The sequence below is a fragment of the Myotis davidii genome, unplaced genomic scaffold, assembly GCF_000327345.1.
Source record: "Myotis davidii unplaced genomic scaffold, ASM32734v1 scaffold233, whole genome shotgun sequence".
NCBI classification, from domain to species: Eukaryota; Metazoa; Chordata; class Mammalia; order Chiroptera; family Vespertilionidae; genus Myotis; species Myotis davidii.
Window position 1 is genome coordinate 1066198 of NW_006285917.1, and position 13103 is coordinate 1079300.

The 13103-nt window shown below is 40.4% G+C and overlaps 1 protein-coding gene and 1 pseudogene across 6 annotated transcripts in view; both read left to right on the forward strand.

Annotated features, from left to right (window-relative positions):
* Window positions 1–735, forward strand: part of LOC102766594 — a 16000-nt pseudogene extending 15265 nt beyond the window's left edge.
* The window catches only part of ATF7 (activating transcription factor 7), a 104977-nt gene that overhangs the window by 58053 nt on the left and 33821 nt on the right, over window positions 1–13103 (forward strand). The window lies entirely within an intron of this gene.

The window sequence follows — 13103 nt, forward strand, 5'->3', positions numbered from 1 at the left end:
GAAATATATGGTGAAGGGAGATTTGATTTTGAGTGGTGGGTACATAATGCAATATGCAGGTGATGTATCATAGAATTGTACACTTGTATTTAATCTTATTAACCAATATCACCCCAATACATTTAATTTAAAAAGAATTGAAGGTCAGAAAAGGAGATAAGAAAAAGATAAATGAGTTTTTCACAGACAAAAAACATAAATGAGTTCATCACCACCAAACCAGTATTATATGAAATGCTGAAGGGTATTCTCTAAGAAGAGGAAGAAAAAGGTAAGGATACAAATTATGAACAAAGTGACAAATACATACCTGTCAACAAGTGAATCTAAAAATTAAGTGAATAAAAAATCTGAAGAACAGAATAAACTGGTGAATATAATAAAATCAGAGGCATAGAAAGGGAGTCGACTGACAGTTCTCAGCGGGGGGATGAAGGTGTAGGGGGTGCGGGAAGAGATTGGACAAAAATCTTACACCTATTCACGAGGACAATTGGGGGGGTAAGGGCATGGGACAGGGTGGGAACCAGGTGGAGGGGAGCTATGGTGGGGTGGGGGAAGAGGACCAGCTGTAATAATCTGAACAATAAAGATTTTATTTTTTTTTAAAAAGAGAGATATTCCGATTAGTGAAGTAAATCAGATGTTCTTTCTGACTGCCAAAGAACCTTACACCAAAAACTGAATTGCATATATAGTACCATCAAACATTTATTACAAGTTTTGGCATAATAATTTTGAACATAATTATCACTCTTGTTAATACCCAGTATGAAATATTTTTGAAAAATATAAGTTGAACTTCTCTTAGATTAAGCTTCATTAATATTATAACAGTTCTCAAATATTAGTTACTAGTGGACAGAATACTTATCAAATATTTTTAGAAAAGAAGTTTAGTGAGGATGTAGAGAAATTGGAACCTGTGCATGCTGTTGGTGGTAGTATAAAATGGTACAACCAATGTGGAAAACAGTATGGCAGCTTCTCAAAAAATTAAAAATAGAATTACCATGTGATCCAGCAATTTCACTTCTGAGTATATAATATATGGAACCAAAAGTATTGAAAGCAGGGTCTCAAGAGATATTTGTACACCCATATTTATAGCAGCGTTTATTGACAATATCTAAAACCTGAGTGTCCATCGACTAATGAATAAATAAACAGAATGTTGTAAATACATACAAGGCATAGTGTTCATACTTTAAAAGGGTTGGAAATTCTGCCCTAGCCGGTTTTGCTCCGTGGATAGTGTCAGCCTGTGGATCAAAGGGTCCCAGGTTCAATTCTGGTCAAGGACACGTACCTCGGTTGCAGGCTTATCTCCAACCCGGGTCCTGGTTGGGGCTCATGCAGGAGGCAACCAATTGGTGTGTTTCTCTCACATCAATATTTCTCTCTGTCTTTCCCTCTATCTTCCACTCTCTCTAAAAATCAATGGAAAAATGTCCTCGGGTGCAGATTAAAAAAATGAAAATAAAAAGGTTGGAAATTCTTCTGTATTCTACAACAGGATGACCCTTGAAGACATGCAAAGTGAATAAGTCACCAAAGACAAATACATTATGACTTCACGTATTTGAGGTACTTAGAGTAGTCAGAATTATTAGCTCAAAGTATAGGCCTTGGCTAAGTTGGTTAGAGCATTGTCCTGATAAGCCAAAGTTGCGGGTTTGATCCTGGTCAAGGCACATGCAAGAATCAACGAAAGAATACATAAATAAATGGAATAACAATTGGATGTTTTTCTCTCTGTCTACCTTTCCCAGCACCCCCCCCCTTCCCTTCCTCCCTCTAAAAAATCAATTAAAAATAAAAAAGAAAGTATAATGGTGGCTGCCAGGGGGATCGGGGTTATTGTTTAATGGCTGTAGAATTTTAGTTTTACAAGATGAACATTGTTATAGGGATGGATGGTGGTGATGGTTACACAATGTAAATGTATTTAATACCACTGACCTGTACACTTAAAAATGATTATGATGGTGCCCGGCCAGTATGGCTCAGTGTTTGAATGTCGACCTATGAACCAGGAGGTCATGGTTCAATTCCCAGTCAGGGCACATGCCAGGATTTTGGGCTCAATCCGCAGTGGGGGATATGTGGGAGGCAGCCGACCAATGATTCTCTCTCATCATTGATGTTTCTTCCCTTCCTCTCTGAAATCAGTAAAAGAATATTTTTCAATGGTTATGATAGTAAATTTATGTTTTGTGTATTCTGCCCCAATAAAAAATTAAAAGAGAAAGAGAAGAAAAGAAAGATTTGTACTTACTACTTTACTGTGATACTAGGCAATCCCATAGAGGAAATTTAGATGACCAGGACTTCGGCTAATTGTATTGAAACCTGAAGTAAGAGTGTATATCTCAATCCCATCAAGTAATAAGCAAGATTTAAAAACAAAATACCTAACCTTTCCCAACTTAAACTGATAAGAAATTATATTTTCTATCCTTTTTCCTATACTTCCCAATTTCTTAGAGTTGGCCTATATTACCTTTGGAGTTCAGTTGCCTGTTTGCTGTAATTTATTGGGCACCTGCAATTTACTTGGCACAAGACACTACTTGTGGGGCTCATGATTTTTCACATTTGTCATAAATAAGAGGGAACAAGGAACCAAAATAAAAATGAGTGATCAGGTGTGACTGGGTGTTTAATACTTCTGCTACTTAGAATAGTGGTATCATTGGTCTGAATGATGTAGAATAATGCATTGATATTAATCTCAGGTTATAATGATGAAGAACCAGCAATTCAAGGTTGACTATGGTTTTATTATTCTTTTCTTACCCCTTTCCCCATGTTTATTGACATGATTGTAATACACCTTTTTCCCTTGTCAGGTACTGTGGAGTAAGCTTTTTAAAATGAGGAATCAGTTCTTGACACAGCATGACTCCTGTGGGTTGCTGATATTCTGCCCTATAAAATTCAAGTAATTTGGATCCTAAAAGAAAATGTTTAAAATGATATAGTTAAAATTACTACTAGTAGTTTGGGGAGTGAAGAAGGAAAAGGTTGCTATTTATGAATTGACATTTTTTTATACAGAGTATTTTAGTTTGTAAGAGAATAAAGTTCAATGATGGAATCAGATACCCGAAGAAAATGAATTGACCCACAAGATGTGGCACAGGTGTCCTTTCATGCACAGCGGTATAACGCCAGCATACAGAAATTGTCCTTGGTGCCTTTCTTTAATAAAGGAAATCTGCTATCTAATAAAAAAGGAGGAAGGATATACTAATTCTCACTTACTAGTACTTACATAATGAAATATACTTTAGAAATGGAGATGCGCCCTGGCTGGTTTGGCTCAGTGGATAAAGCATTGGCCTGCAGACTGAAGGGTCCTGGGTTCGATTCCGGTGAAGGGCACATGCCCAGGTCGTGGGCTCAGTCCCCAATAGGGGGTGTGCAGGAGGCAGCCAATCAGTGATTCTCTCTCATCATTGATTTTTCTCTCTCTCTCACCCTCTCCCTTCCTCTCTGAAATTAATAAAAAAACACTTATAAAAAGCAATTGGATTTCAGCTGGGCCTTGGATTTGGATAAACTGAGGGAGATGGGAAGACATGTATGAGAATAGGGAGATTGTGTGGAGGCACAAAATTGAAAACAAGTAGACTTTGCATATCAGTAGAGATCCTGACCTGAATAGAAAGCATTAGTGGAAAAATAGGAGAAAATAAAGTCACAAAAATAAAAGAAGATCAGAAAATTACGTATTTTACATTCCTTTAAAATCTTTGGTAATGATTTTTTGGGGGTATTTTATTTGTTTTATTGAGATATTGTAGACATAAAACATGTAAGTTTATTGTGAAATGATTACCACAGTAAGTTAGTTAAACCTCCAATCTGAAACATAATTACTATTTTTTTGTGTGTGTGATAATAACATTTAAAAATTTCTTTTAACAACTTTCAAGCATATAATACAGTATTACTAATTTTAGATACCATGCTGTACATTAGATCCCCAAACTTATTCATCATATAGCTGGAAGTTGGTGCCCTTTGATCATCTACCTGTTTTTCCCAACTCCAAGCCCCTGTCTTTGGGAATGATTTTAAACCTCTCCTACTCAGAGTCAAGAAATTCTTCCTACTGATTTCATTTCATTTTTACTGTTTTTAATTTATCTTTATTGTTGAAAGTATTACAGATGGCCCCTTTTTATCCCCCCTTAACACCCTACACCCTTCCCTAGCTCCCTCCAAAGTTCCTCCCTGCACTATTGTCTTCCCCTTGATTTTAAATTCTCACTGCTGCCTTTTCCCCCTTTCTTTTTAAACTTTTTATTTAATTTAGTTTTTAAAAGATTTTAAATTGATTTTTAGAGAGAGGGAGGGAGAGAGAGAGAAAAATCTCCATGCGAGAGTGGGACATCAATTGACTGCTTCCTGCACATCTCCTACTGGGGATTGAGCCCGAAACCTGGGCATGTGCCCTGACTGGGAATCAAACCAGCAACCTTTCAGTATATGGGATGACACCCAAACAACTGAACCACGCCATGGCTATTTTTAATTTTTTTCAATTACTGTTTACATTCAGTATTATTTTGTATTAGTTTCAGGTGTATAGTATAGTGGTTAGACAATTATATACTTCACAGTGTGTTCCTTCTGGTATTTCCAGTACCTACCTGACACCATGCAGTTATTATAATACTAGAGGCCCGGCGCACAAAATTCATGTGTGGGTACGGTCCCTAGGCCTGGCCTGCGATCAGGGCCATCTTCCCCAGCTGCCCACAGCTGGCCCCACCACCCACCCCCAGTTCCCCATTCGCCATTGGTTGATCAGTGCCTGACAGCCAGAAGAAGGGACCAAGAGGTTAGCTGTACCACCCGCTCGCTGGCCCCGCCCCCACTGCAGGTGGCCATCAGGTGATGGGAGCCTGGCGGCTGGGGTAAGGGACCAAGAGGTGGTCAGTGCACCTCATAGCGACTGGTCCAGCGGTCGTTCTAGTCGTTCTGCCGTTAGAGTCAATTTGCATATTACCCTTTTATTATATAGGATAGAGGCCTGGTGCACAGGTGGGGGCCAGCTGGCCTGCCCTGAAGACGGCCCCAAACAGGGGTGGGGGAGTCCCCACTGAGAGGTAGGGCCACCTGGGGCAAGAGGCCCTGGGGTTTGCAGGCTGGCCCTGCCCCTAATCAGGGTGGGGGTCCTTGCTGGGGGCGGGGCCAGCCTGGGCGAGGGGCCACAGATGGTTTGCAGGCCGGCCACACCCCCGGCTTTGTCAGGAAGGATGTCCAGTCTATCTGGTCTAATTAGCATATTACCCTTTTATTAGTATAGATTATGGACTATATTTCCTATGCTGTGTTTTACATCCCTGATGACTGTTTTGTAACTATTTTTTAAATAGATTTCTTTATTGATTTCAGAGAGGAAGGGAGAAGGAGAGAGATAGAAACATCAATGGTGAGAGAGAATCATTGATTGGCTGCCTCCTGCACACCGGGGATCGAGCCCGCAACCCAGGCATGTGCCCTTGGCCAGAATTGAACCTGGGCCCCTTCAGTCCCAGGCCGATGCTCTATCCACTGAGCCAAGCCAGCTAGGGCTGTTTTGTAACTATTAATTTGTACTTCTTGACCCCTTCAACTTTTTTTGAATACCCAGCCCTGCAATCCGCCTCCCCTTTGGCAGGCGTCAGTCTGTTCTCTGTAGCAAGTCTATTTCTGTTTTGTTTGTTGTATAGTGTTGTTTAGATTCCACTATAAATGAAATCATATGGTATTTGTCTTTTTCTAACTGACATTTTACTCTCCATAATACCCTCTATGTCTATCATGCTCTCACAAATGGTAAGGTTTTGTTCTTTTTCTGGCCGAATAATATTCCTCGTATATATGTACCACAGGTTTTTTTATCCACTCATCCATTTATGGGCACTTGGGTTGCTTCCATAGCTTGCCTATTGTACGTAATGCTGCAGTGAATATAGGGGTGCCTATATTCTTTCAAATTAGTGTTTTAGGTTTCTTCATGTATAAAAACCCAGAAGTGGAATTGCTGGGTCATAAGGCAGTTCCATTTCTTTTTTCTTTGTTTTGTTTTGTTTTTCTTTTTTAAGGCAGTTTCATTTTTAATTTTTTGAGGAATAATGGTGGCACCAATCTGCATTCCCACCAACAATGCTCAGGGGTTCCCTTTTCTCCACATTCTGCCAACACTTGTTGATTTATTGATAATAGCCATTCTGATAGTTGTGAATTGATATCTCATTGTGGTTTTCATTTGCATTTCTCTGATGATTAGTGACGTTGAGCATCCTTTCATATGTCCATTGGCCATCTGTATGTCCCCTTTGGAGAAGTGTCTATTCAGGTCCTTTGCCCATTTTTTAATTGGATTGTATTTTTGATGTTGAGTTATGTGAGTTCTTTATAAATTTTGGATATTTACCCCTTATCAGATGTGTCATTGGCAAATATGTTCTCCCATTCAATGGGTTGTCTTTTCATTTTGTTGATGGGTTTCTTTTGCTGTGAAAAAACTTTTTAGTTTGATGTTGTCCTATTTATTTTTTTCTTTTGCTTTCCTTGCCCAGGATATATATTACTAAGAGAAAGGTCAGAGTTTATACTCCCTACTAGAGGCTTGTGCACGAATTCATGCACCAGTGGGGTCCCTTGGCCTGGCCTGCGGGATCGGGCCAAAACCGGCTTTCTGACATCCCCTGAGGGGTCCCAGATTGCGAGAGGGCGCAGGCCAGGCCAAGGGGCCCCACCAGTGCATGATCGGGGCTGGGGAGGGACATGGGAGGTTGGCCAGCCGGGGAAGGGTGGCGGGAGGGCTCCAGGGTATGTCCGGCCTGTCTCGCTCAGTCCCAATTGGCCGAACCCCAGCAGCAAGCTAACCTACCGGTTGGAGCGTCTGCCCCCTGGTGGTCAGTGCACATCATAGTGAGCAGTTGAGCTGCCTTAGCATATCATTAGCCTATTACACTTTGATTTGTTGAATGGACAGACACTTAGCATATTAGGCTTTTATTATATAGGATTTTTTCTTGTAGGACTTTTATGGTTTTGAGTCTTAACATTTAAGTCTTTTATCCATTTTGAGTTTATTCTTTCTGTGTGTGTTTTTTTGCTAATCCTCACCCAAGGATATTTTTTCCATTGATCTTTTTTAGAGAGAGTGGATGGGAAGGGATAGAGGGAAAAAGAGAGACATTGATGTGAGAGAGACACATAGATTGGTTGCAACCAAGGTACCCACCCTTGACCAGGAATTGAACCCATGACCCTTTGGTGTGCAGCCTGTTGCTCTGACCACTGAGCCATGCCAGCCAGGGCAGGCTCTCTATTCTGTTCCATTGATCTATATGTCTGTTTTTGTGTATGTTTTTAATATGTTTTTATTTATTGTGAGAGAGGAAGGGAGAGGGAGAGATAGAAACATCAATGAGAGAGAAACATCAACATTGACCAGCTGCTTGATCAGCTGCCTCCAGCACGCTCCCTACTGGGCATGGAGCCTGCAACTTGGGCATGAGCTCTAACTGGAAATCGAACCCATAATGATCTCTTTCTTGGTACATGGGTCAAGCTCAACTACTGAGCCACACTGGCCAGGCCTATATGTCTGTTTTTATGCCAGTACCATGCTGGATATTGTTTTTTTAAGAATCAGATTCATATTTAACTAACATTTATTGAGTAATTACTAGGTGCCTACTATGTGTTAGTCTTTTCACATGCCATTAGTTTTTTAAAAGTATATTTTTATTGATTTCAGAAAGGAAGGGAGAGTAAGAGAGAGATAGAAACATCGATGATAAAAGAGAATCATTGATCGGCTGCCTCCTGCACACCCCCTACTGGGGATTGAGCCCACGACCTGGGTATGTGTCCTGACCAGGAATCAAACCGTGACCTCCTGGTTCATAGTTCAACATTCAGCCACTGAGCTACCCTATGCTGTTTTGATTACTGTGGCCTTGTTAGCATGATTATTCCAATTTTGTTCTTCTTAAGATTGCTGTTAAATGAGTTATGCTAGTTGACATTTACTTATTCAGCAAATATTCATCAGGGTCTTTTGTGGTTCTGTATAAGTGTTTGGATTATTTGTTCTAATTCTGTGAAATATGCCATTGGTATTTTGATAGGAATTTTGTTGAATCTATAGATTGCTTTGGGTAGTGTGGACATTTTAATAATGTTAATTCTTTCCATTCATGAGCATGGTATATGCTTCTATTTATTTATGTCTTCAGTTTCTTTCTTCAGTTTCTTATAATTGTCAGAGTATAGGTCTTTTACATCCTTGGTTAAATTTATTCCTAGGTATTTTATTTTACTTTACTTTTTATGCAGTTTTAAATGGATTTTTTTTTTTTTTTTAGTTTTCTGATAGTTAACCTTTTGTTGCCATTTTGACCTTTTCTTATTGTCTTAATTTTTGAAACTCTATTTGTTTCTTATTCTAAACTCCTTTTATTAGGGCATTCTTGGTCTTAACTGGGCCCAGCCTTTAATTCCATAGGAAAGAGCTGGTAATTAAAATTAACCAACTCTCCTTTTGGATATGGACGATTAAAATTCTCCCACCTTTGCACACATGGACAATGGCTTTTTAAGTTGAGGATACTTGGTAGCACTTTAGTGAGTTATGCTAGTTGACATTTACTTATTCAGCAAATATTTATTAAGCACCTCCTGTTCTAGGTGCTTGGGATCTTCTACGAATAAACAAATGAGGATCCTTGCTCTTGGGGAGCTTATATTCTACCAGATGACTTTGCTGTTAGACCAACTACCATATAATGTCTCTGCTCTCAAACTTCCTTCCTTTTACAGTGGATTAATTTAGTCAGCTACTAGAATCTTCTCTTTAAGATACTCAAACAGTCACCCCAAACAGAAAATTCCTCAATCCATAGACGAAAGAATTTACCTTAGATTCAATGGGTGGGTTTTCCCCCTCCCTTTAGTTTGTCCTCCTTCATTCCCTGACAACATTTTCTTCAGAGTATTTTGGGAAGAAGTTTCCTGTTCTTGTTTTTCCTCTATAAATTACCTTGCTCACACATGCAGCCTATGAGCTGTTACTGCTGTGGTTGTATTTATTTGTTGAGCAGTTCTGTACTTTGAAATGATTCATTCAAGAGCCATGAAGCATTCAAAGCAGGATGTGTGACTCATTTAATAAACAGCATCTTGAAGTAGAGAGCAGGAGCCTAGGATTGACTATGGTACAGATGAAAGTCTTGTTGGCTTTGAGGTGTGGGTATTTAGTCTCTTCCCTTCTTCTCCCTTCCCCTGCTTCCCCAAACATAAATGAAACCTTGCATTGGGAATAGAAGCACTGCAGTGAGGGGGCAAAGTCTATCAAGACTTTTGCAGGTCTCTCAGTTTCTTCTTCAGAATTTATCATCAATTGAAGTGATTAAATAATGTTAGAGAAAGGTCAGTTATTCTTTCTGCCCTGCTCATCAGCAGTATCACTATGCTAGAGCTTGCTCCCCATACTTTCTCTCCAGCTTTTTCATACTATTTTCCTTCATCAAAATGTGCCACAAAGTACTTGATACCGTAATAAAAGAAAGCTATTCTGTCCGTGAAGCCCTGCCAAACCCAGAATCTGTAGAGAAGGGGGGATAGTTAGGTTTCAGCATAAATGACTTTTCAGTCTATCACAAATATAAGTCAATTCCTTGTATTGTTCCCTAATAGTTTGGGCATTCAATGCTCATTTCCTAATAGCTAAAGAGTTCTGATTTGTCTCCTTCCCCCAGTCTACTCTTCTAAAACAAGGAGAGGGACTTGAAGTAATCATAGATCAGGATATAAGAGCATTTTTAAATATGAGGCAAATCCACATGGAAAATGGAGGTGTGATAGCCAAAAACAACATTTCAGGAATGAATTTGGCTAAGGGTTGAGTGCTTATTGCAAAGAAATTTCATTGGTCACAATACTTTACCAAGGATTTAGCTTGAAATGGTTACATTTCTAATGTCCATATGCTTGTCCTTGGCTCAAAGTCAACAGACAAAAATTTAGCTTTAGTTTGGCCTGAGTTGTCATGTGCCCCTGAGCCTTCCCTTCAGTACTGGTTAGTGCTGCTATTTCAAAAAGCTTCTCGGAGACTAGTATTAACAGGATTAGGAAAAGAACTCTCCCTAAACATTAAATTATTTTGCAAAGAAAAACTAACTTTTACTATAATACCTGTCTACCTTGAGATTAAAAAAGGGAAAACTAGCTGAGTATATGCTGTATGCCAGATATTACATTAAGTGTTTAAAGTAATTATTTCATTTAAAAGCTTAAGAAAGAAGGATATGAGGGAGCCTTCTGGGGGTGCCTGAAATATTTCATATCTTCTTTTTTCTTGAAGAGACCAATAATTATTTTATTAACTTCACTTATTGTTTTTATTTCTAAAACCTTGGGTTTCTGAAATATAATAAACTGTTATAACTAGTACAAATCTGAGGACATGAGAGATCTTTTTATTATTATTATTGTATAGTTGGCATACAGTATGTTAATTTCAGCTCTACAGCATAATGAGTCCATATCTATAGACCTTATGAAGTGATTTCCATGACAATTCTAATTACCTTCTGTCACCATACAAAGTTATCATGTTACTAGAGGCCCAGTGTACGAAAATTCGTGCATTCGGGGGGGTCTCTCAGCCCAGCCTGCACCCTCTCACAGTCCGGGACCCCTCAGGGGATGTCCACCCACGGGGAGCAGGCCTAATCGTTAGTCAGACATCCTTAGCACTGCCATGGAGGAGAAAAAAAAATTTTTCCCCCCAGAAAATCAGCTAAAAAGGCTGACTAAATTGCATCATTGAGTTTACTGAAAAGTAAAAGAAATTTCCAGGGACCCAAAAGGCAAGAGAGAACTTAACCAAGCCAGCCAGCCCAGCCCCCGGTCAGCCGCCCCCCGCATCGGGAGTGCAGCCAGCCAACTTCCTGCATCCTCTCCCCCCCGTCAGCCAGCCAAATCGGGGCGAGCTGGCCGGACCCCACCCGTACACGAATTCATGCACCGGACCTCTAGTATACTTATATAAAATTTTGTTGATGCCCTAGCCAGTTTGGCTCAGTGGATAATATTAACTATTCCCTGTACTGTATACTACATCCCCATGACTTACTTATTTGTACCTCTTGATCCACTTCACCATTTTTGCCCATCCCTCTGCTCTCTTCCATATTTTGATCTGGGTTCTGATTACCCAGGAATCTATATATATAAAAGCCAAGCGACCGGAATGACCGGTCATTATGATGCGCACTGCAACCGGCCAGTCAACCTCCTGCAGCCCCTCCCCCCAGCCAGCCCAGCCCCCGGTCAGCCCCTATCACCCAGATTGGCCTGTGGCCCCTTCTTTGTTGATGCCCTAGCCAGTTTGGCTCAGTGGATAGAGTGTCGGCCTGCAGACTGAAGGGTCCCGGGTTCGATTCCAGCCAAGGGCACATGCCCGGGTTGTGGGCTCAATCCTCAGTCAGGGGCGTGCAGTAGGCAGCCAATCAATGATTCTCTCTCATCATTGATGTTTCTATCTCTCCCTCTTCCTTCCATTCTGAAATAAATAAAGAAATATATTTTAAAATTTTTTGTTGATTTGTATTTTATATGTAATACATCAATTTTTAAAAATTAAAAATCTTTGCCTAACCAATTTGGCTCAGTGGATAGAGCATCAGCCTGCGGACTCAAGGGTCCCAGGTTCGATTCCGGTCAAGGGCATGTACCTTGGTTGTGGGCACATCCCCAGTGGGAAGTGTGCAGGAGGTAGCTGATCAATGTTTCTCTCTCATTGATGTTTCTAACTCTCTATCCCTCTCCCTTCCTCTCTGTAAAAAATCAATAAAATATAAAAAAAATTAAAAATCTTAAGACTTTATTCATTGAGATGTATTCCTCATTTATAGTTCTTACCATCCTTGTTCTTCAAGCCATTACTAACTTTTTTTAAAAAATATATTTTTATTGATTTCAGAGAGGAAGGGAGAGAGATAGAAACATCAATGATGAGAGAGAATCATTGATCGGCTGCTTCCTGCACACCCCCAACTGGGGTTTGAGCCCACAATCTGGGCATATGCCCCTGACCAGAATCGAACCTGCAACCCTTCAGTCCGCAGTCTCATGCTCTATCCACTGAGCCAAACCAGCTAGAGCCATTCCTAACTCTTTCCTTAACTCTGTTCATTTAGTCAGTTTGCTGGTAGGTAGGATTCCAAATTCTTCTAATCACAGAAGGACAAATGAAAATGAAACTTCCTAGAAATGGAAGGTGGTTTGACTAAAGATCTGCCATGGAAAGTTGTTTTTGTTGTTTTTGTTATTTGTTAATCCTCACCCAAGGATATTTCTTTCCATTGATTTTTTTTTAATCCTTATCTGAGGATATTTTTCCCATTGATTTTAAGAGAGAGTAGAAGGTGGGGGAGGTAAGGAGAGAGTGAGAGAGAGAGAGAAAATTGATGTGGAGAGACTCAATCGATCAATTGCCTTCCACATGTGCCCCGACCAGGGCTGGGGATCAAACATGCAACCCATGTGATAATGTCACAAGCATGTGAGATTTTCTGTATACCTCCCCCGTGACATACCAGCACTCCCATGATAAGAAGGAAGACAAGATACTCATTTTGTCTAAGCTGAGAGTGATACTGTCTACTATTTTCATAGCATTTATGTTAAAATTGTGTGTTCCTGGATTTATCAGTGATCTATAAAAGTACATTTTAAACATTTTTTTAAAAATGTGCAATCCGAGAGCTGTTGCCTCAGAGCTTGCGTCAGCGAACCGTCCGGCTGCAAGCGCCAATTCCTGCCTGTGGGGCTGGTCAGCTCGTCCTTTGCACTCCGCAGACGCTCTCTCCATTCTTGTGGCATCTGAGGCAGCCTGCGAACCTCAGTGCCAAGCAAGGAAAGACAGAGAGGAACATACGTGCCTGGTACGTGGTGCCTTGTTGTGTTGTATTTTGTGCCCTTAAATCAATGCAGCAGATCCAAGCAACAGCAACCTCCTGAGCACCACACCCTCTGCTAAGGAACAGCAGCTGTACGTGAAACCGCCCCCCACCAGCCAGAAGAGC